This window comes from Pantherophis guttatus, chromosome 6 (genome assembly GCF_059756535.1).
Source record: "Pantherophis guttatus breed Tessera chromosome 6, ASM5975653v1, whole genome shotgun sequence".
NCBI lineage: Eukaryota > Metazoa > Chordata > Lepidosauria > Squamata > Colubridae > Pantherophis > Pantherophis guttatus.
The window spans coordinates 58,332,263-58,353,461 of NC_142068.1; the positions used below are offsets into that span (position 1 = coordinate 58,332,263).

Below are 21,199 nucleotides of genomic sequence, written 5' to 3' on the forward strand. Positions count from 1 at the left end.
CTACAATTCAATATACGCTTTCCAGACATTAAGCTTCTCTATACAACCACTTTTGTGGAATAATTAAGGCAACAGGCTAGAAACTGAGACATCATGTGTTCTAGTTACACCTTGGGCACAAAGCCAGTTGCATAAACTTGGATCAGTTACTTTAGAAAGTAATACTTTTGAAAGAGAACTCTCAGCTCTAGAAAAGAGGCAATGGCCAATCACGTTTGAAAAACCTTGCCGAGAAAACTGCAGGGTCTAGTCCAGGCAATATCCAGAATAAAGTCTGACTCAAAGAAAGAAACCCACACCCCTTAAAAAAATGCTTCACTGAAGTCAAGGATCTTATTTTTGGATATATAGTTCAGGATTAAACATGTATATCATTATAATCTCTAGGTTGTCAGTCATATGTTAATAGCTATAATCAGATAGCTCCGCTTTAGCTGTGTTTATTAATGCAAGATCTTATATGTAAAGAAAAAGTTAACGTGGAATAACTCTGACTGCTACTGTACAATTCACCTAAATTACTCAAAATTATTTTCCAATGTATTCCAAAATGTTCAGTTTCCTTTCATATGTCATATTATTTCAGAATTTCCAGAATTTAGAATTGATTGAGATCTTAATTTATATGGCATAACATTGGTATACAGATGTGTGGAATCTGAGATTTGCATGTTTATTTAGCAAATTTATATAGCTCTAAGTTGCTTGCCTATGTAGCATGTTCAAGATCATTCTTTCACAGACACACAGCTGAATTGTTAATATTTCACAGCTGAGGAACAAATGAAGCATACTACAGACCTGTTCTCTAGTGTTTATATTCACATAATTTGTCCAAATTTTAACTGAATCAATTGGGTCCATACAACAAGCTAAGATGTAAAGTAGCCATATTTTGGCTGGGTTCTTTCAGGAATCTCCCTTTTAACCTAATATTATTCATGAATCTAGTCATTATTTCATTTCTTCTTCGCAAATTCAAAGGACCATGGATCAAATGGAAGAAAAATGTTAAATTAATCTCTAACCCTAAAACTATTTGTAACCAATGACTCATTCTAAGTCCCAAAGGTGTTTTTCTAACATTTAGCAAACTTTTTTTTTATTATTTTAAGTATATCCTTAAAACTTTTCCTGATCTTAATTTTGAATCTGAGAAAATATATTCTATAAATTATTATCATATTTGAGTCCATAGGCTTCCTTCTGCATTAACTATTATTGTCATAACCTTGTCATACCTTTCCCAATCTCTCCTTGCTGTACCTGAAAGGGGCACTCCAGAGTAACTGCTAAGGAACTTCAGCCAAGGTTCACAGAAAAATATTAATTGCTCCTGATAGTTAGCAATTGGAGGCTTGCAGAAGGAAGCTCTTTAAATAATTTCTTTATTAAAAAAAACATGAACACTGAACATTTAGATTTGCAGAACAGTCTTAACCAAAATAAAACAAACCACTTTATGGCAATATATGTGGTGTAAATCCAGCCAATTGTGGTTTAGTTGATAAATTATAATTAGGCAAAACACAGCTAAGTGTACTCCATGAAAACATAGCTCAACATTACAAACCGATTTCAACATTGATAGATTTTAATACTAAAATTGCAAAATAATAAGGTGGAAAGAAATTGCTTTATTGTATCCATCATTGACCAAAACTGAGCGAGGGAACTAGTATTTGGACTCAGCATTGGGTCAGGTAAATTATTAAGACCATATCTTAATTATTTATTTAGCATATGAAATGTAGCAGGTCTTATTTTTCTACGGACAACTATTTCCAAAAGAATAAGATGTAACTTTCAAGTGAGATATTAATTTGTATAAACTTTTGGGACTGTGATCTAGTCTCATGAATATAAAACTGGAATACAAATCAGGCAAAAGCAGAAAAATGAGTTCAAAATGAAATATGTAAATAATATACCTACATTGAATAAGCATCAACTAGAAACTAAATGATGAGAGATCATCTATCTCAAACCACAGAGTTAAGATATACAGTTAATATGCGTAAGCAGGTCTGATATAATACATTTTGACAGATGTACTTTCTCAGTTCTTTCTAACTTAATCAAATCTGTTCAGAATGAATTTAGAATATAATATTTCAATATTCATGTCATATTGGAAATATTGGGATCATATGGAGCCAGTACATCAATAGATGCTGACCATGGATCTTATTGTAGATTAAAGTCACTGACATGAATATACTACATGCATGACATTAAGCTAATAAACAAATAATAACAGTAAAAGTATTGATATTAGAAGGTAATGAGAACATTGGATCATATATGGATCACCATGCCTCCAATTGTTTAATCTTGTTAAATAATTCTCCAACGATGCTTGCAAAAAATTAAGTTCCATAAGGAACATACCTTTACTGTCATATTGTTACATCTGCTTTTTTTTCGGTTTGTTTGTATTGTATTTTATTTCCCTACTTTTAATTGTTAGGATTTTTGTCTGCTTGGTTACTTTATTAGCATACAAAATGTTTTTCAGGCTACAAGATGTAATAAGTTTGCCTCACAATAAACAGCAGCTACTAAAGAGATAATATCCTTGTCAGAAAAAAACTTAGCCACACTTTTCCCAGATAGATCTGAAGTCTAGATTTCTGACTTAAAAATGAATCTTTTCTATATCATTTTAGTGTAAGGGTAGATAAAATAATAGTCCAAGTTGTCATTTTTGAGGATGTGTGTGCATTTTTAAACCAGGGCCCAAATTAACACCCCCCAAAATAGCCATTAGTATTTGTTTGTTTGTTTATATAAATATCCTTTCAGAGCATCATAATTAATCTAATAAATTGGTGGATATATCCTTTCAGAGCATTATTTGTCCCAAGAATGTTGGTAGCCCCATCAATCACAACTAAGAGATAAGAACAGCTTTCTTGCCTCCCAGAGTTGTTGGTGCTCCATCACTGGAGTTTTTCGAGAAAAGATTGGATAACCATTTACCCAAAATGGTGCAGGTTCCTTCCTTGGGCAGAACATGTATAAGGTCAATTCCAGCCCTAGGATTCTGTGCAGAATAAGAATCTTGAGAATCGCTCTCAAAGCAAGCAACTGCAAATGAGAGGTTCCACCAGTTTTTATACATGGCCCCCAAATATCAAGGAAACATCATGTGGTCTCAGAGATTGGCACAAAAAAAAACAACAAAAAAAACCCCAAAAACAAATGTCTCCCTAACAAGCATTTTTTATCGATAAAACAAGCATTTTTCAGATCTGATCTATATCACATAGCCATCAAAAAGCAAACTTAGATAACTCAAGTCTGTAAATCGGCCAGCAGTCAAGTTAGAATTTGCTCATATGCCAGAACAACTCTTTAGCTTGGTAGATTTGCAACAAATGTGTGGGAAAAGTCATACAAAGTATTACAATGGCTGAAAAGTATAGAATGGCTAAAATCTGGCTGTCATCTCCACAATCACTGGTTGTCTGTTGACAGGTATATAAAATTCTTGTTTAGATACCAGATTATATAAAGAATGTTTATATTGGGAGGCTATGGGAGAATTTAAAAAAAAACCTGGAAAGCAATTGTATTGGACTCATTTGATTATCTTGTTTAGGAAGTGCTAAGAGCTGCCACTTTGCCGTTATTCTCCTGTCTGCATCTCAAAATTACAGAGACCAGGAATAAGGGAAGAATAAAAACTATCTAAGTCAGTAGTGGGTTGCAACCAATTTGCCCCGGATCAGGCGAACCGGCAGCGGCAGGAGGCTCCGCACACTTGCCTGGATGCTTCTGCGCATACATGCCCAGAAGCAAACCGGTAGTGACGGGTTTTAAAATCCACCCCTGATCTAAGTGGGACAAAGGGGAGGCAGTGGCTCAGTGGCTAAGACACTGAACTTGTCGATCAGAAAGTCGGCAGTTCAGCGGTTTGAATCCCTAGTGCTGCATAAGAGCTCCCATTACTTGCCCCAGCTTCTGCCAACCTAGCAGTTCAAAAGCATGTAAAAATGCAAGTAGAAAAATAGGGACCACCTTGGTGGGAAGGTAACAGCGTTCTGTGCGCCTTCGGCATTTAGTCATGCTGGGCACATGACCACAGAATTGTCATCAGACAGCGCTGGCTCTTTGACTTAGAAATGGAGATGAGCACCACCCCCTAGAGTGGGAACAACTAGCACGTATGTGCAAGGGGAACTTTTACCTTTAAGTGGGACAAGATCTTAATATCTGTAATATTGGGGGTGGGTATCATTAGAAGACACTATCATACAATTATATTTGTTTCTGTATTCTGCCCAAAAAAAGTCTGTTCATCCTTCAGATTGAACCATGTAAGATGAAGGTCAAATTTAAAATCTAATTGGGTTAACTTGCAGCCTGCATTAATAATTTATTTATCCTCTGAGTGACAATCTCTGATGTGACATAATCTGCCTTCCTGATATATTCAGAAAAGAGTTTTATTGTTAAGGTTTAAGCTTGAGTCAAAATCTGCAAGATTCAATTCTGAATGAGGAAATTTAAGCAGCAACTCAGTAATCCTTACATAGATCTATATGGTTATATTGTGTACTAAGCCCATAATTTAACTGTGATAAAAACATAGTGCCCTTGTGCTTTCTTCCTTTTTGAAGGAAGAAGCTGTCACCCTTCATGAGGAAAAAGGGAGTAACTTTTGATTTTTGGTTCATTTAAGATAAATTGTGTTTTGATCAGTAGTGGTTTTCACTTACCTTCACTACTGGTTCGGAACTGGGAGCACACACGCATGTCGCTTGATTCATTTGCATGCATGTGGCACGTCTGTACATGCGCAGAACCTGCACATGCACAGAGTGTCCGTGATGAATCTGGGTGGGTGGGCAAAGCCTCCCGTCGCCATTGCTACTGGTTCTCCCAAACCGGGGCAAACCGGTAGAAACCCACCACTGGTTTTGAGGAATCCGATTGTCTTTAGAAGATGTTCATTTCAGAGGTGTGTGCAGTCTTCTGCTATCTTTGATTTCTTCACTATATTATTAGAAGAGAGGAATTTCCTTTTTGAATAATTCTATCCATTTTATATCTGCTCAGAAGGTTTGGGGTAGATAAAGCATAATATAATTTTGTACCTGTGGTAAACAAGGTAGTGTCTCGAGCAGCTGTTGGTTTGTAACTCCATTTTTTCATACATGCATAAGCTTGAAGAATTTCTTATCACCTGTTTCTCCTGTCTGAGTATTTATCCCAAGTGGCAGCAGCTGCTAACTTTTACAGAACTGTAAACTTTATTTAGCAGCATGCCTGCAGATAAATACATCTTGCGTACATGGAATAATATGAAAAACAAATTCCCAAACTTGGAGCTTTCCAAGAGGATTAGCAGAATGTGTATAGACTTGCTTATTATATGACTGTATAATTAAAGGAGGAAGAAAATGAATATATATTAAACTTTCCTGTTGCATGCTTTGGCACTTCATAGAGCCCACTTTAAGAATATTCACAAAACATAGAGACAGCATTTTGCAAAATTGTATGATATGTGGACTTTTTTGGATTTTTCATCTCTTTGTTGATGCTATTGAATTCAATTTCAGTTTTCTTGTTTTAAATTTATTCCAACTTAGTTCCATATCAGTTTGTAGTTGTATTTAAAAAGTCCTTGTATGGCATCATTCAACAACACTTTGAGCACATTTTCTTAATATATAGCTTTGGGGCATAGTTTTCCTTTTTTTTTTTTCCTGACTTATAATTATTTTTTCGAATTGCAAGCTGTATCACAGTTGCAATGTTGAAAAGGGCACATATAGGCAAGTTATTCTGTCTTATTTCATTTGTAGATTGTAGAACTGCAAATTGTGTAAGACTGTACTAGTTCTAATGATCCAATCTTAATTCCTATGAGAACTACGCAGCAATCCAAATCCGCAGAAAAAATTGAGTATCTTTCAATACAGTCAAGATAGCATTTCCGCAAACAAAGTTGGTACACAATTTAGGATTCTTATGGATTTGCAGCTTTTGCTAAAGCAGTAGATAGTAGCTATGGCTAGGAGGGCCTTCATTCAGATTTGTCTTATGTGCCAAATGCATCCATCCTGGACCGAGAGTTTACAATCATTCACATTCTATTTACCGTATTATTTGGACTATAAGATGCACCAGTGTATAAGACGCACCAAGATTTCGAAGAGATAAGCAAGAAAAAAAAGTTTTTGCCCTCCCCGGCCACCTGGAGCACTCTGCAGGCCTCCCAAAGCCTCTGCATTCCCTGTTTTTGCGAAAAACGGGTCCATTTTTCACAAAATGGGATGTGCGAGGTGGGGCTTTGGGAGGCCAAAAATGGCTGTATTCAGTGTGTAAGATGCACCAACATTTCTACCCTCATTTAGGGGAGGAAAAGATGTGTTTTATACTCCAAAAAGTATGGTATTTTTGGTTAGACTACTAATAATGTGCTCTACATGGTCCTGCTTTTGAAGGCCATCTGTAAATTCCAACTGGTTAAGAAATCCAGACGTGCCCATAGTTCTGAGTGTTCCACAGTTTGCCCATATTACAATGCCAGTGTGCAAACTGCACTGGCTTCCAGTTTTTTTCTGAGAGCAGTTCAAGATGCTGGTTATCACTTTTTTTTTTTAATTTGATTTATATGCCGCCCTTCTCTGGAGACTCAGGGCGGCTTACAATGCGTTAAGCAATAGCCTTCATACTTTTGTATATTTTATACAAAGTCAGCTTATTGCCCCCACAAACTGGGTCCTCATTTCACCTATCTTAGAAAGGATGGAAGGCTGAGTCAACCTTGAGCCTTGGAGAGATTCGAACCAGCAGTAATTGCAGGCAGCTGTGTTAATAACAGGGTGCTTAGACCACTGTACCATCAAGGCTCTTTTAAAGCTGAATGGCAGGGGGCCAGGTTATTTGCAAGACTGCTTCTCCCAAAAAGTATATGCCCATCCCATCAAATCTGATTAAGTGAGCACACTCTAGATCCTTCCTTTAAATGCTGGGAAATGTGCCTTCTCCATGGCAGTCCCTACCCCATGTAATATATGTTTTCCTGAGAAAACTCAGTCCTGAGACTTTCTGGCAGTCTCCCTCCACTTGATTTTTGGAAGGCCTTGAAGAGCTGACTCTTCCTTTAAGAGTTGGGGTACAGTGAAGCTGGAACCAGTGGTGGGTTTCAGTTACCTTTGTTACCGGTTCTCTTGCCCATGGGCAGAACATATTTGAAGACATCTGGGCAGGTGGGCGGAGCCTCCCACCGCCGCTGCTACCAGTTTGCCCGAATGGGGGCGAACCGGTAGCAACCCACCACTGGCTGGAACCCAGTACAATTGAATATGGATGTAAGGGGGCAGTTGCCTTCTTTTGAATGCCAGGAATTCTTGTTGTGATTTTTATTGTTTTTCATGTTTTTATTGTTGTTTTGTAAGGATTATAGTCTTGCATGTAAGATAGCGGGAGGGGGGAATATAATTATTTAAAATAAACAAATAAAATAAATACAACCTAATGTTATTAGTGGTTTCAGCATAAAACCAGAACTAATTCCTTTTCCAAACACGATTCACAGACTCTCTTAGCAAGCTTTATTAAAAGGGATAGAGTTACAAGAGTTCCAGCGACTGAACTATTTCCCAGCATACAACTGCATCTGTCCCAACACACGTTAGGAGACAGTAATTTTCTTTTTTACTGTCTGTCTGAGAACTGGGATGTCTCCTCACTGATAAGGATTGATTTTACCACAGCTATGATGAGCAAAATTATTTGTATCTATTGGAACTGTATATTATAAAAGATTGTTCCTGGCTGAGCCTTACAAGGAACCCAAACTTTTATGAAAGGATTTCTAAACCTATTCAAAATAAAATAGGAAGAGAGCAAATATACATGTTTTAGAAAAGAGTTTCATGAATTTAGCTTCCTTGTAAATGTTTTCATATGAAATTGCACCCATTAGCAGAAAATAAATGATACTTGTAGTCAGTGGTGAAATCCAATTTTTTTTACTACCAGTTCTGTTGGCATGGCTTGGTGGGCATGGCAGGGCAAGAATACTGCAAAATCTCCATTCCCTCCCCACTCCTGGGGGAAGGATATTACAAAATCTCCATTCCCTCCCCACTCTGGGGCCAGCCAGAGGTGGCATTTGCCAGTTCTCTGAACTACCCAAAATTTCCACTACCGGTTCTCTGAACTACTCAAAATTTCTGCTACCGGTTCTCCAGAACCTGTCAGAACCTGCTGGATTTCACCCCTGCTTAAAGTTATTTTGCAGAAGCTAGTGTGTCAGATAAAAAAATTCCAATGCAATGTAGTATTCAGTGTTTACTTAACTATGTATTGTCTTGCATAAGACATACAATTTAATTAACAGAGCAAATACTATTTGCAATGATGAGTATCTAAAAGGCCTTGGTTAAAAAAAAGTACTTAAAAGAAAATCAGACCCCAGGAGATAATTTTAAATGAAGATTTCCTAACTTAAAAGGCCATCTCTTTGATTACTTCAAATTATGGGGACTTGAGCAAATTTCTCAGGATGTTATTAGAAAAATAATACTAGACTGACCATAAGCTACTGAGCATAGATCTTCTTATTCAGAGAAATATGAAACTTTGTGCTTTTAATACAATTAATCAGTGGAAGAACTTGCCTTCAAAAGTTATGGGTGCTCCAACACTGGAGGCTTTTAAGAAGAAATTTGACAATCATTTGTCTGAAATGGTATAGGATTTCCTGCCTGAGCAGGGGGTTGGACTAGAAGACCTCCAAGGTCCCTTCCAACTCTGTTATTCTATTAGTAGTGAGGCAAGATGATGCAGAGTAGTGAAAGGAATAGGAATAGCCAATAGCTTTGGGGTACTGCCATTTAGTGATCTGTTTGTGAATCAATTTGTATTTTAAGTCTTTGGATGTGAATATGAGATATTTTCACAGCTTTAAAACAATGTGGACAATGCTTTTGATTTATTTCCTTTGGGTGCCTCTGTTAAGATGTAGTTATTTGTCAAAAGTTATAATTCTGTACATGCTTAGAACTTGGGATATTCTAAGGACATAGCAGCCCTCTGGTCTCTTAGTGTTGTGACTTCATACTCACCAAAAATGTCATTTGATATTCCACATATCTTATTTGGATAGAAAATAAATAATATCAGTGAGTTATGGAATAACAGTTCTTGTACTGCTTGAATCTGCATTTGCAGTGGATATAAAAAAGTCTGTACAATCCTGTTAAAATGCTAGGTGTTTATTTATTGGTTTGATTTATATGCCGCCCTTCTCCGGAGACTCAGGGCGGCTTACAATGCGTTAAGCAATAGCCTTCATACTTTTGTATATACCTGCTTAGTAGGGCTTTCTGCCCCCCAAGCGGTGTTCTTTTTTATACAAAGTCAGCTTATTCCCCCACAATCCGGGTCCTCATTTTACCTACCTCGAAAGGATGTAAACAAATTGAGATGTAAACAAATCAAATCAAGATAAATCACTTCAGAATTTTTTCCACCTTTAATATAACACATATAATTCAATTGAAAAACAAACGGAAATATTTTAAGGGGAAAAATAAAAATAAAAAAGTACAAAAATGTGGTATAGACTTTTTATATCTAATGTATAGCAACAAGATAGAAATTTCCTGTATGTTATTTTTTTATTATTGTTTTAGTTGTCTAGGTAGGTAGTAAAAAAGAAGCAATCATTCTCAAATAATTATTTTGGCTTTTTGCTTTCTTCTCTAGTCATGTTTTAATCTGCTTTTTATTAGTTTGCTTTTTTGGTGGCGCATCTAAAGGTAATTGTAGGTGAACAAATCTTGGGGTTTTTTTTTTCCTTTGATCACTTTTACATGTTTCTTCAAACAATAACAAGTATGAGATATGTGGGAAAATACTTTTGATAAACTTTGGCCAGATGTGATACATACACTGATGTCATGTGTTTGAAGTGAATTTCACTTTTATGATTTTCTTCTGTGAGTTTTTACATACATGTGATAAGATTTATACTGAATCGTAAGTGTATGGTTCGATAATATATACAACTGAAAATTCCAACACATCTTGTTTTTGAAGATAATGATGTTAATGTCAACAAAAGCATGATGTCAACTGTAAATGATTATAAATAGAAACTCACTATGTAAATAGGACTTCAATACAATTAACCCTTCAGTTCTACGTGCGCCTGCTCAATGGGACTTACATCAGTGCCCAATATACTATTTTGTCTCTTCTTCTTGCATGCAGACACTCTTCATTTTAACATGGAGTTTCTAGCTGTTACTCCTTCCCACAATTAATTGAGCATTATCACTTCCACAAACATCAAGCTAATGCAGAGTACTCATTTTATAACTTCATCATGTAGTAATCCAGCTGACACAAGAGATATTGGTGTGGTGCCTTCAATTAAATTGCTTCCCCTCTATACATGTGATATACCAGACTATCAGTAAAATATTATTCAAGTTTCCAACAGTTAATCATTATACAAGGTTTGAGGAATTCATTATTGTGATAAGAGTGTGAGGCATTTACTCTTGCTAGAAATGCCATGGCTAAGAATAGCTTCCAAAGTATGCATTGAAAGCTACATTTGTTTCTGAAAGTACTAGCATATAGGCTGGTAAATCAGTTATAAATCTCATAGCTGTTGTTACAAACAAAATGTTTATTAATATAAAAGATTAATGATAACTATCACTGATTTTCAGGTGTGAGTTCTCCCAAATTAGGCATGACTAGTTGAGAGTACGTTAACAGCAAGTTGCAGGTCCTAACATGCCTTGATTAATCTTAAAATAATTAAGACTAACCCTGGCTGATAAATGGATGGGTGCCATTAGAATTTCAGGACTTGGGGAAAATTGAAAATATCTAAGAAAGTAACATTGGCAAATCATTTCCATGTTGTAGCTATAAAATCCACATTCTGGTATATTATCCAGAATCAAGCTCAATTCAAAGGAAACTTTCCCATTTTTAAGGAGGAATACAAGAGGCATAGGCAGGATCATTTCAGGATGATACAGTAGGCCAGGGGTATTAAACTCATGGCCTCACATTGTCATGTGATGTATCGTGACTTCCCCTCCTTCGCTAAATGGGGTGGGCGTGGCCAGTGCATGATGCATCTAGCCCGCGGGCCACCAGTTTGATACCCGTGCAGTAGTCCAAGCAAGAGAACTTATCAAATGTTAACCAAATAAATTATGTTTGCTGTCTGGACAAAAATTCTGAAATCACTTATATTTCTGAAGGACACCTTCCTGTCAGAATTACTAAATCTACACAACTGAACTTCCCAATACTCTTGTCTGTTTAGCTGGGGAATTTTTAGCCCTTCCATTAAGAGATACTTCCTTCGCCTCAGACCTTTAAAAAAATAGATAATTACAACAGAATTTCTTGCTCAAAGTCTGGATATAAAGATCTTAGCACTGTGATACCAATCCTGAAACACAAAGGGTAATTACTGAACTGTGCAGTCTTGCATATGGAAGAAGTTTCAATGAGAAATTCCTTAGAAAATAATTGAAGTCAAATTTCTAGAAATTATATGGAAAAGGGGATGGATTAAAACAATGAGGGTCCCAAAAATCATGCCCAGGGTTACCAGCTAACTAAAGCAAGTTACTTATTAACTGCATTGCTTCAGCACCTGCTCAGAGGTTGTAGAGAGAATAATTGGAGCATCAGTTCCTGATTGGCTGATGCTAGCTGGTCTTGTTTTGCTCCTTTTTTTTAGTTCCTTTCTTTTTGACCATTTATCTCTAGGATATGTAAACCAGCTTTTGAGAGACTATATCTGTATCTGATATGCTAAGTCTAGCAAGCCACTCAGAGATTACTTAGTACCTGAGCCTACTTCATAATTACTTCATGGTTGATGATAAAAGTCCAAACTAATTTTCACTTGGACAATTACATAAAACAGGAATGTGTAGGAGAGGCTTTGGGAAATCATCAATTCACTGCTGTCATCATGAGATTAACTTTCCAGATGCTTTAGATAGCACCAGTGTGCCTTACTAAAACTAAGGGTTTGTGGTTAAAAAGCCTTTATCTCAGCCACATGTAGATGATATTCTAAATCCAACCATAACACACCTTGGTCTTGGTTCAAGATCAACAGACCGACTGAACTTGGTCATGAGCCATTTTTAGACTTCCCATTTTCACTGCATTTTTAAATTTGGGCATTGCTCATTTTTATTTGTTTTTTTTTAAAAAAAATATAGATTAAAACAATAAGCAATCTTGAAATAGAGAGGTAAATCTGAGAGGGACAAAACTTGAGTTTTGCCTTTCTTTATTGTATCTTCATTATTCTATACATTATTCTATACATTATTCTATACATTGTTGCTTTATAGCAAATGAAAAATGTGTTATGAATACCTTACAATATCAAATTTGCTAATAGAAATAAAACAGATGAATAAGCAATGGTAATATGGGCTACAATATTTCTGGAAAGGTAAAATATGTAGTTGGGCTATAATCCTTTCTATATTGTTTATGGAATTTAATTCCATTGAATTTAGTCTAAATTCTCTCTCTCTCTCTCTCTCTCTGTGTGTGTGTGTGTGTGTGTGTGTGTGTGTGTGTGTGTTTAGATTAGGTTAGGGGAGAACAACAGTGTTACTGTTTACAAAACAACACTGTTTTGTAGTATAGGAAAGTTGTATGTTTTATTTGGTTTGACACTATGGGGACAATGTGATTCAGAACAGATTTTATTTTACCTGGAGCAAAATAGACCGCTAAAATTTATTCCATTCAAATTCAGATTTTCTATAGAACTTTGTCCCTCTGCAGGATAATATTGTGGCAGCCTTTTCAGAAAAGAAAAATTGGTCTTCATTTAAAAATATTAGGATAAGGTGGTATATTGAATTCGGTAATCAACAGAACTTTTCTCAAATCAGAGTCATTCTTTTAAATTCTGATGAAAGCATTTGGGGAACAAGGGCAAATATACAATGTTGTCATTTGTTCTATTTCACTGTTCTGCTTCTTTTACATAGCTCCTGGCAAGAAAAATCATATGCAGAAAACAGCATACTTCAGTCCTTATAAACTTTTTTCCCTTTGCCCAAACCCTTTTTAGAGCATTGTGTAACATCTGGCAGGCAGGCATGTTCCCTTTCGATTAGTGCTTCAAAGTTTATCATATTCTGGCTCCAAACAACAAATTGCAGGCATTGATAAACACAACTTTTAAAGGTACACTGAGCTAGACACTTTGTGTGATCTTATTTACTTGGTTCATATTATGATGAGCTACATGGTAGGTTATTTGCTTCTGTTTTGCTGTGATGTGCAAATCATGGTTTGTGAACTCAGCCAACTGTTGCTGAATTAAAAGATATGCTTAAGAAGATCATATGTTAGCAGATATATACTACATTCAACTTTTTAATGATTATTTCTTTAGAAATGGATGTATTCATGCACACACGTTTTTTCTTCTGATAGTGGTGGCATGCACTGCATCCTCATGATGTGATTCAGAGGTGGGTTGGAAAAAGAAGCAATGACTGACCCAACCTCATAACAAATCGGTTTGGAGCTAGGTAACAATCTGAGCTACTTCTTTTGGGTTCTGTAACTTGGCAAATGGCCTCATGTGGGATAAACAAAATTCACACAGGCCTATTCATCTAATAGAGAGGAATGAACTCTATTGTAAACATACTCAGTAGTTTACCATAACCAAAGTCTGTATATTATTTGCAGAATAATTAAAGATTATAACCAAGATTACATAACTGAAAATAGCAACTATTTTTTTTTAAATGAACCTCCATAACACTGGCCTCCAGATCACCAACTCTGCCGCTACAGGACTCCTCAACTTACGATCACACATTATTATTATTATTATTATTATTATTATTATTATTATTATTATTATTATTATTATTATTAATCAAATTTCTATACCACCCTACTCCCGAAGGACTCAGGACGGTGAACAGCCAAGATAAAATACAGATAATACAAATATTAAAAATCCCTTAAAATTATTAAATATTTTGGCCGAAACACAGATTAAAACACCCAATTTATAAAATCACGAATTAAAAAATTTAAAAGAGGAGAGTTAGGCCAGGCCAGCCTGCTGAAATAGAAAAGTTTTGAGAGCATGGCGAAACGTGTGCAGGATACGTGCGCAGGGATCCTCCGTATCTCTGGGGGGAGCTCGTTCCAGATGGTAGGTGCCCCCACAGAGAAGGCTCTCCCCTGGGGGCCGCCAGTCGACACTGTTTGGCCGAAGGCACCCTGAGGAGCCCCTCTCTATGGGAGCGTACTGGTCGGTGAGAGGCTATTGGTAGCAGAAGGCGGTCTCGTAAATACCCCGGTCCGATGCCATGGAGCGCTCTAAAGGTGGTAACCAAAACCTTGAAGCGCACCCGGAAGACCACCGGGAGCCAGTGCAGCTCGCGCAGGAGGGGGGTCACATGGGAGCGCCATTTTGAGCTCAAAATTTCTGTTGCCAACAGTAAGACATTTGTTAAGTGAGTTTTGCCCCATTTTGCAATTTTTCTTGTCACAGTTGTTAAGTGAATCACGCAGCTGTTAGCAACATTTGTTAAATGAATCTGGCTTCCCCATTGATTTTGCTTGTCAGGTCACAAAAGGAGATCACATGACCCCGGGATACTGCAACCCTCATAAATATGAGTCTGTTGCCAAGCAACAGAATTTTGATCAAGTGACTGTATGGATGCCGCAATGGTCCTAAGTGTGAAAAACGGTCATGTCACTTTTTTCAGTGCTGTTTTAACTTCGGTCACTAAATAAACTACTGCAAGTCAAGGACTATGTGTATTTCAGTATTAGACATGCTAACACAGTGTTTCTCAACCTTGGAAGCTTGAAGATGGGTGGACTTCAAATCCCAGAATCCCCCAGCCAGCGCTGCTGGCTGGGGGATTCTGGGAGTTGAAGTCCACCCATCTTCAAGCTACCAAGGTTGAGAAACACTGTGCTAACAGTATTTTAAGTCCAGAGGGATACTCTTAAGAGAGGCTATAATAATATACCCAAAGTGCCTGGGAATCCTGGCAATTACCCGACTATTTGGCGAACATCAGAGAATTAAAACTTTTGAATAGGCATTTGCAGGATTTCACCGTACACATTTATTTTGTTTTCCGCCTACTTCTATGAAACACTTTGCAGTTCAATGGCATCCATGAGCTGTGCATTAGAAAAGTGATTTTTTTTAAAAAAACAACAACCTCAAACACCCATTCCAATACGTTCAGGCCGTAGGAGAATCGCTGGAGGGAAGCCTGCTTAACCCCCCCTCCTCCCCACACCCTTTAACAAGTTGTTGCGATCCTTTTTCTTGCGTTCATTCATTTCCAAGGTTGTGCGCATACGACGGAGTACTTCATTTCAATACTTTCATTTCAAGTATTGAAATGAAACGCTTCAGAGAGGAAAAGTCCGGATCTTAAAAAAAAAAAAAAAAAAAGTTTATTTGGATGTTAAAAAAAAAAAAAAAATTATTGCCGCGTCGAGCGGAAAGCGTTTCCGAAAACTCAAAAGGCAGCGATCGGTCGATCGTGACTCAAAAAGTCCTGGAAAGCAGCTCCGCTAAGGGCTGCTTGGAAAAAAGACAGAGAGAAAGGAATTAAAACGCTCCACGAGCACCACGTGTTTGTTTTTCCTGGCGTCCACACGCGCTGCTGTCGCGGGCAGAAGGGAGGGAACCGGGCAGAAGGGAGGGAACCCTTAAGAGAGACCATCGGGACTTCGGTGTGTCCCGTCCGCCCCCCTCAAGTCTGTAATTGTCCGGGCGTTTCCCCCCCACCCACAAGGGAAGGCTGCGGCGGGCGGGAGGCGTGCCGACATTCCAGCGACCCAGGAGCAGCTTTGGATGCCTGACGAGGCGGCTGCCCGGTTGCTAGACGCCCGCTTTCCCTGTGGGAGAATCGGGGAGGAGCTTCTTAAATTGGGCTTCTCCCCCCCCCCTTTCTTAATAGCCACTGGCCTTTTGTGTGGTTGAGCCGTCTACTCTTCACAGCTTTCCGGATAGTCGTGAGGAGATAGGCAACGCAACCCGCGACCAGGCGGAGGCTGATTTCCTCCGGTTTGTAAACATTTTAAAGTTTTGGATTCGGGTGGATGTACCAAAAAGGCGGCGTGGGTATGTTGATTTCTGTCTGTCACGGTGCGCTTATTGATTTTATTCCACTGGAGGGTCAAGATTTAAATAAACTGCGTGGTGAGCTTTAATTCTTGGATGTGTACCTTTTAGAGCTGAGGATGATCCAACAGTGAACTTTTTTTTAACGCTGCCGGGTGTGTGAATGGTTTGAATTCAGGTCTGGAAGGAGCGAAGGGCTTTTTAAATAATGGTGTGACGAAAGTGGCCTTTAAGTGGTTTCTTCTAATTTTTCCTCCTTCCTTGTGTGACTCATTCTCTGTTACATGTGTTAAATCGGGACTGTGCTTAGGTGCTCTTTTGAAGAAGAAAAAAAAGGAAAGCAAATTGTATCTTTATTTTCTGGTCCCTGAAGACAAAAGTTGTACACATGGCTTGAAAATACGCCCGAATGTTTCTGACTCGTTGGATGTGTTTATCAGTTGCATGGAAACCTTAGAGGCATTATACAGGGAAACTTCTGGCTTTGCTTTTATAAGCTATACATTGGCAGCTTTACAGTTAGGGTACAAGGAAGACAAGTGCTTCACTCTTTGATTATAAACAGATATTCTTGACATGTATACCGATGGCTGTTTATTGTGCTAGGATGATGTTTGTTTAGGGGGAGTTTAGTTATGAGTTAAGCTCATAACTTCTCAGATAAGTTACATTGTCATCACAAGGAGTAAAAATCCAGATTTAGTCCTGTTCATTTTTTCACACTTTGAAACTTTAAAAAAAAAACATGTTAGAGTTTCTTCTACAAATAGAAGTAAAATGCTTTGCCTTTAAAATGAAAGGGTACCATTTGGTTTATGATATATGTTGTGTTATTCATAGGTATAATTGCGTTCCGTTTATTGATAGGATTGTTGTGTATAGGGTCACTATAATCTGTTAACCTGGCTGGTTTTTATATATGTATATTCAAAGTTGTGTTATATTCTGCAGTGTTGATTTTGATGCTTACATATCATTGGTGCTGTAATTCTGTGCATATTTGGAAACTTTTATTAAGCTCAGTAGGACTAACTTCAGCATAAACTGACTATAAGGCAATTTTTCTATTGAGACAATACTTCCTTCTTTGTATTACCTGTACATTTATATTTCATGTAAATTTGAAAGATTTGAGCCTTGAAGATGAAAATGCACTAATAAGTCTTATTCAGTTGCTTGTGTGCACCTGCTGTCTTGTTGTGACGCAATGGGTTTGGATTGTTTGGGGTGATCAGATTTATTTGAGCTTCCTGTTAATTCCAGAGGAGATCCCTGTATATTTGCCTTTCAGACATCCTGTGAGATTTGAGATGAAGTGAAAAAGGGCGCCGAGTGTTCTTTGGGAACTTAACCAAAACTCCAACAGGAAGTTTTGAACCAACTCTAATTAAAATACCAAGCTGCCCTTACTTTCAATTATTCTGAATGTGTTGTCTGGCTCTTGACATTGCCTACTTCTATTAAACGTGGGCTGCTCTGATTTGTTGATACAGTTTCAGCACTATATTCTTGTTTTCCACCTTTATCCTGCTCCTTTCCCCTTTTTTTCTTTTTTCTTTTTTCTTTTGGTTTTGAGGAACAAAGTTAAACAACATAAACATTTGTAATGCTGATGTACAGTGCTGAATTTATTGAAGATGTTAAAAGTGAAATACGTATACCAGATGAAGTTCTTTCAGTTATAAGAAATTATAGGTTCAAATCCAAACGTTTGTGAATTATACGTCACTGTTTTGATGTATTTGTTTCTCTGAGTTGAGAAGTGACAGAAAGCTAAGAAAGCTCTTGTGGCTTTTCCTCAATGTATCTCAACCAGATTCTCCAGAACTGTAGAAATACTAGCTGAGAATTATAAACTTATTTTAACCTTCCCCCCAAAAAACCCCCATGGATTAAATAAGGCTGTTTCAGGTTAATCTCACCAATAATTCAAATATCTTTTCCCCCATCAAGGAAGATTGGTTTGCATAGGCTGTGTAAGCTCCAACATATGGGTGTTATTCTGTAACCATATGTCTCTCTTACATTTAGTGATTCACTTGGGATTTTTTTTCCTTGTCGTCCGCTGAATGAAAACGATGTGTGCAAGGAATAGGTATAGGAGGGGTAGAGTTGCAGCCCCCAGATACAGTTTTCTGCATAATCTCATCACCTGGCAAGACTTTTGCGTAGGCTGCCAAGATTCCAATGAGCTGTCATGAAATTCCATTTTCATCTGCAGATACAGTAATTGACAGACTGTTCTCTTAGTGAATCCACCCCCACCCCCAATGCTTATCTGGGTGGTTGGGGATTGGTGATGTCACCCCTTCAGGATAGGCTAGTTTAAGAAAGAGAATCAGGAGGATTTCAGGAATACTCTTTGTTATTGTAGTGGAGACTAAGAAAATGTTGAAAGCTTGGAATTTCTCACTGCCCTATGTTGTACCAAATAAAATCAAGGTGGGGTTATTCTGAGTTCCCTTCTAACCTTTTCTAGTTTCTCAGAAATATATTACCTTTTCCCCTTTCTGAATGGTTCATTATCTCTTCTCTCTTCCTAGATAGTCATTGTTTCACAGGTGAATAAGACAGCATACTATGTTCCTATAAGGTTATATTCAATAATAAGTCTTACTAGGATGGTGCTTTGCCTTTATATTAATTCTATAATCATATATTAAAAAATAGCAATCCATTGTTGAGGACAATTTGTTTGCTTTAGTTATAGTGAAGCCTCAGGTGTTAAAATAACAATAGTGTAAATTTAAAAATGAAAAAACTCACTGTTGTTCCTAGAGGAAGAAAAACAGTCTAAATTAATAGATTGAACTCAAATACTGGACATATGCATATTGATTATTTGGTTTTGTTTTTGCCCTAGCATCTTATATGAAATTAACAACTATTGATTGGAAGAATTGTTTTTGATATTATATTTTGAATAAACATAAATAACATGACCACTGTTTATACAATAATCTATGGCTTGATTTGTATGCGGCACCCATAGAGGATGAATGCACCGGCATTCCCTGATAATAAGCCCAATTGGGCTTTTGAGCGCATGCGCTAAAATAAGCACCCCCCCGAAAATAAGCTCTCCCTGAAAATAAGCCCTCCCCGAAACTATTTAAACGCATGCACAGCTGGACCCCGCCATTTGCTCTGGTTAGGCTTAGGGAGACAGAGCTGAAAATCAGGTAAGACGTCAAGAGGACCCCCATCTTGCTCCACGTACCCCAAAGTAATAAGACATCCCCAAAAATAAGGCCAAGCGCTTATTTCAGGGTTCAAAAAAATATAAGACAGGGAAACACAGTATATTTAGACTATACATGTTTTTTTGTAAGTCTATTCACTGTGTATTTTATTAAACTGATAAGAAATAGAAATCTTTTTCAGGATGACATTGCCATAAACTACACTTGTTGTCCTGTACCGTTTCCTTGTGTACAGATATAGTTGGCAAAAATTTTATTAGCATACAGAGACAGCCAGAGATTTCTCAAATGCCCCTTAAGGATGATGTCTGCACTACAAAAGCATTTCTTCTTATGTTTCTTATGTTGTACACTGAATTTGACAGGGCTGTTTTTTCACAAAATAATCCTTAGGTATTATTTGAGTGCATTGGTATAAACATTATGTTTTTGACTAGATACTTTTGTGAATTGTAGTGAACGAGTTCGATTATGCTTTGTATATTATGAAAACACACATATAGGAGAAAGGAAGAAAATTGATGCTTTTCTTGGCTTTTCTGGATAGTTTCAGATAGTTTTAAGACATGTTTTCTTTAAAAATTATCTAATCTCTGAAGTGCGTACTCAGTTATTTTATCTGCCACACTAGGCTATGCTAAAAGTTTACAGAGTTGGGATAGATTGCTTATTACTTTTCTAACAGCTAAGGCTGAAAAAAAAATAGAGACCTGTTTTTTCCAACTTCTTGTTCTCCAAATGCATTAATATTAACTTTCCTTATCCATAAATCAGTGTGGAATTGAAATTGAACACATTTGAAAGTTCTAGCTCAGGGGTGTCAAACTTGCGACGACACATTGTCATCACATGATGTTTCAGAACTCCTTTTTGCTAAAATGGGGGTAGGCATGGCAGTGCGTGATGAATCCAGCCCGTCGGCCGTGAGTTTGACACCCCTGTTCTATATTATACAAAATAGTTTTAAAAATATAAATTTTACATACTCTGTATCTATTACATGGGCTTTAGAGTTAAATTAAGATACCTGCATATTTTAAATAACTTTGTATAAACTGATGGGAATTAACTACATATTCTTTCTCAGGCTTTTCCTCAAATTCTCTAAAACATTCTCATAATATGAAAAAACCATGATTTCCAAATTATAGGTCAAAGTTCATACCATGCACTAAGCTAAAATTGAACAAAGCATATATGAAAATGACTTAAATGTAATTTTTACTCCAAATTACTTTTTGATCATTTCCTTGTCTGAACCTACATGTATCTGTGAGGCAGATTTTTTGCAATAGAGGGGCTTGTGTTTATTTTGCTCTGTTTTTTAGACATGCTAGGTTAAACAACAGAGTCCCCACATATTATTAGCTTTCCTTTGTTGGCTGAGAATACATCATAGAACATGATTAACATTTCCATACGACTGAGATTTTTTTTAGGAAAAAAAGGGAAATTATAAACTCTCTTTAAAAAGCTTGTTTAGGTATCACTGACTGAGGCACTTCTCATTGGGGAAAAGAAATTATGTAAATTCTATTCAATAATGGGCCTAATTACCTTGCAAGTAGTGAACTGCTCTTTGTAAGAAATGTTTAAGAAAGAGATTAAAGCAGCCATCCTTTTGATCTACTCTACTTTCTAAATGCTTTGTATCTAACAGATTTGACCTTATACTGTATGTCTTACTTGCTACTTCCAGGTTTTTGTTAATCTTCTAAGAATCCTTGGAACTATAAATTCTAGAATCGAGTTCAAGTATTATTAAACTATTACATTACAAGGAACAGTAGGACAAGGACAGTGACAAGTTTCTTCTTTTAATTGTAGTTTGTGTTTGTGT

The 21,199-nt window shown here is 37.0% G+C and overlaps 1 protein-coding gene across 9 annotated transcripts in view; it reads left to right on the forward strand.

Moving 5' to 3' along the window:
• Positions 1 to 21,199, forward strand: part of TACC2 (transforming acidic coiled-coil containing protein 2) — a 169,213-nt gene that overhangs the window by 39,101 nt on the left and 108,913 nt on the right. Inside the window, exon 1 of one of the 9 annotated variants that reach the window (XM_087872977.1) lies at positions 15,666 to 16,156. The exons of 5 other annotated variants lie outside the window; for them this stretch is intronic. The gene's annotated coding sequence lies outside the window, so the exon portion shown is untranslated. Of the gene's footprint in view, positions 1 to 15,665; positions 16,157 to 21,199 lie in introns of those variants that run through there. 3 more of the 9 variants (XM_087872975.1, XM_087872976.1, XM_087872974.1) reach the window with 3 other exon arrangements.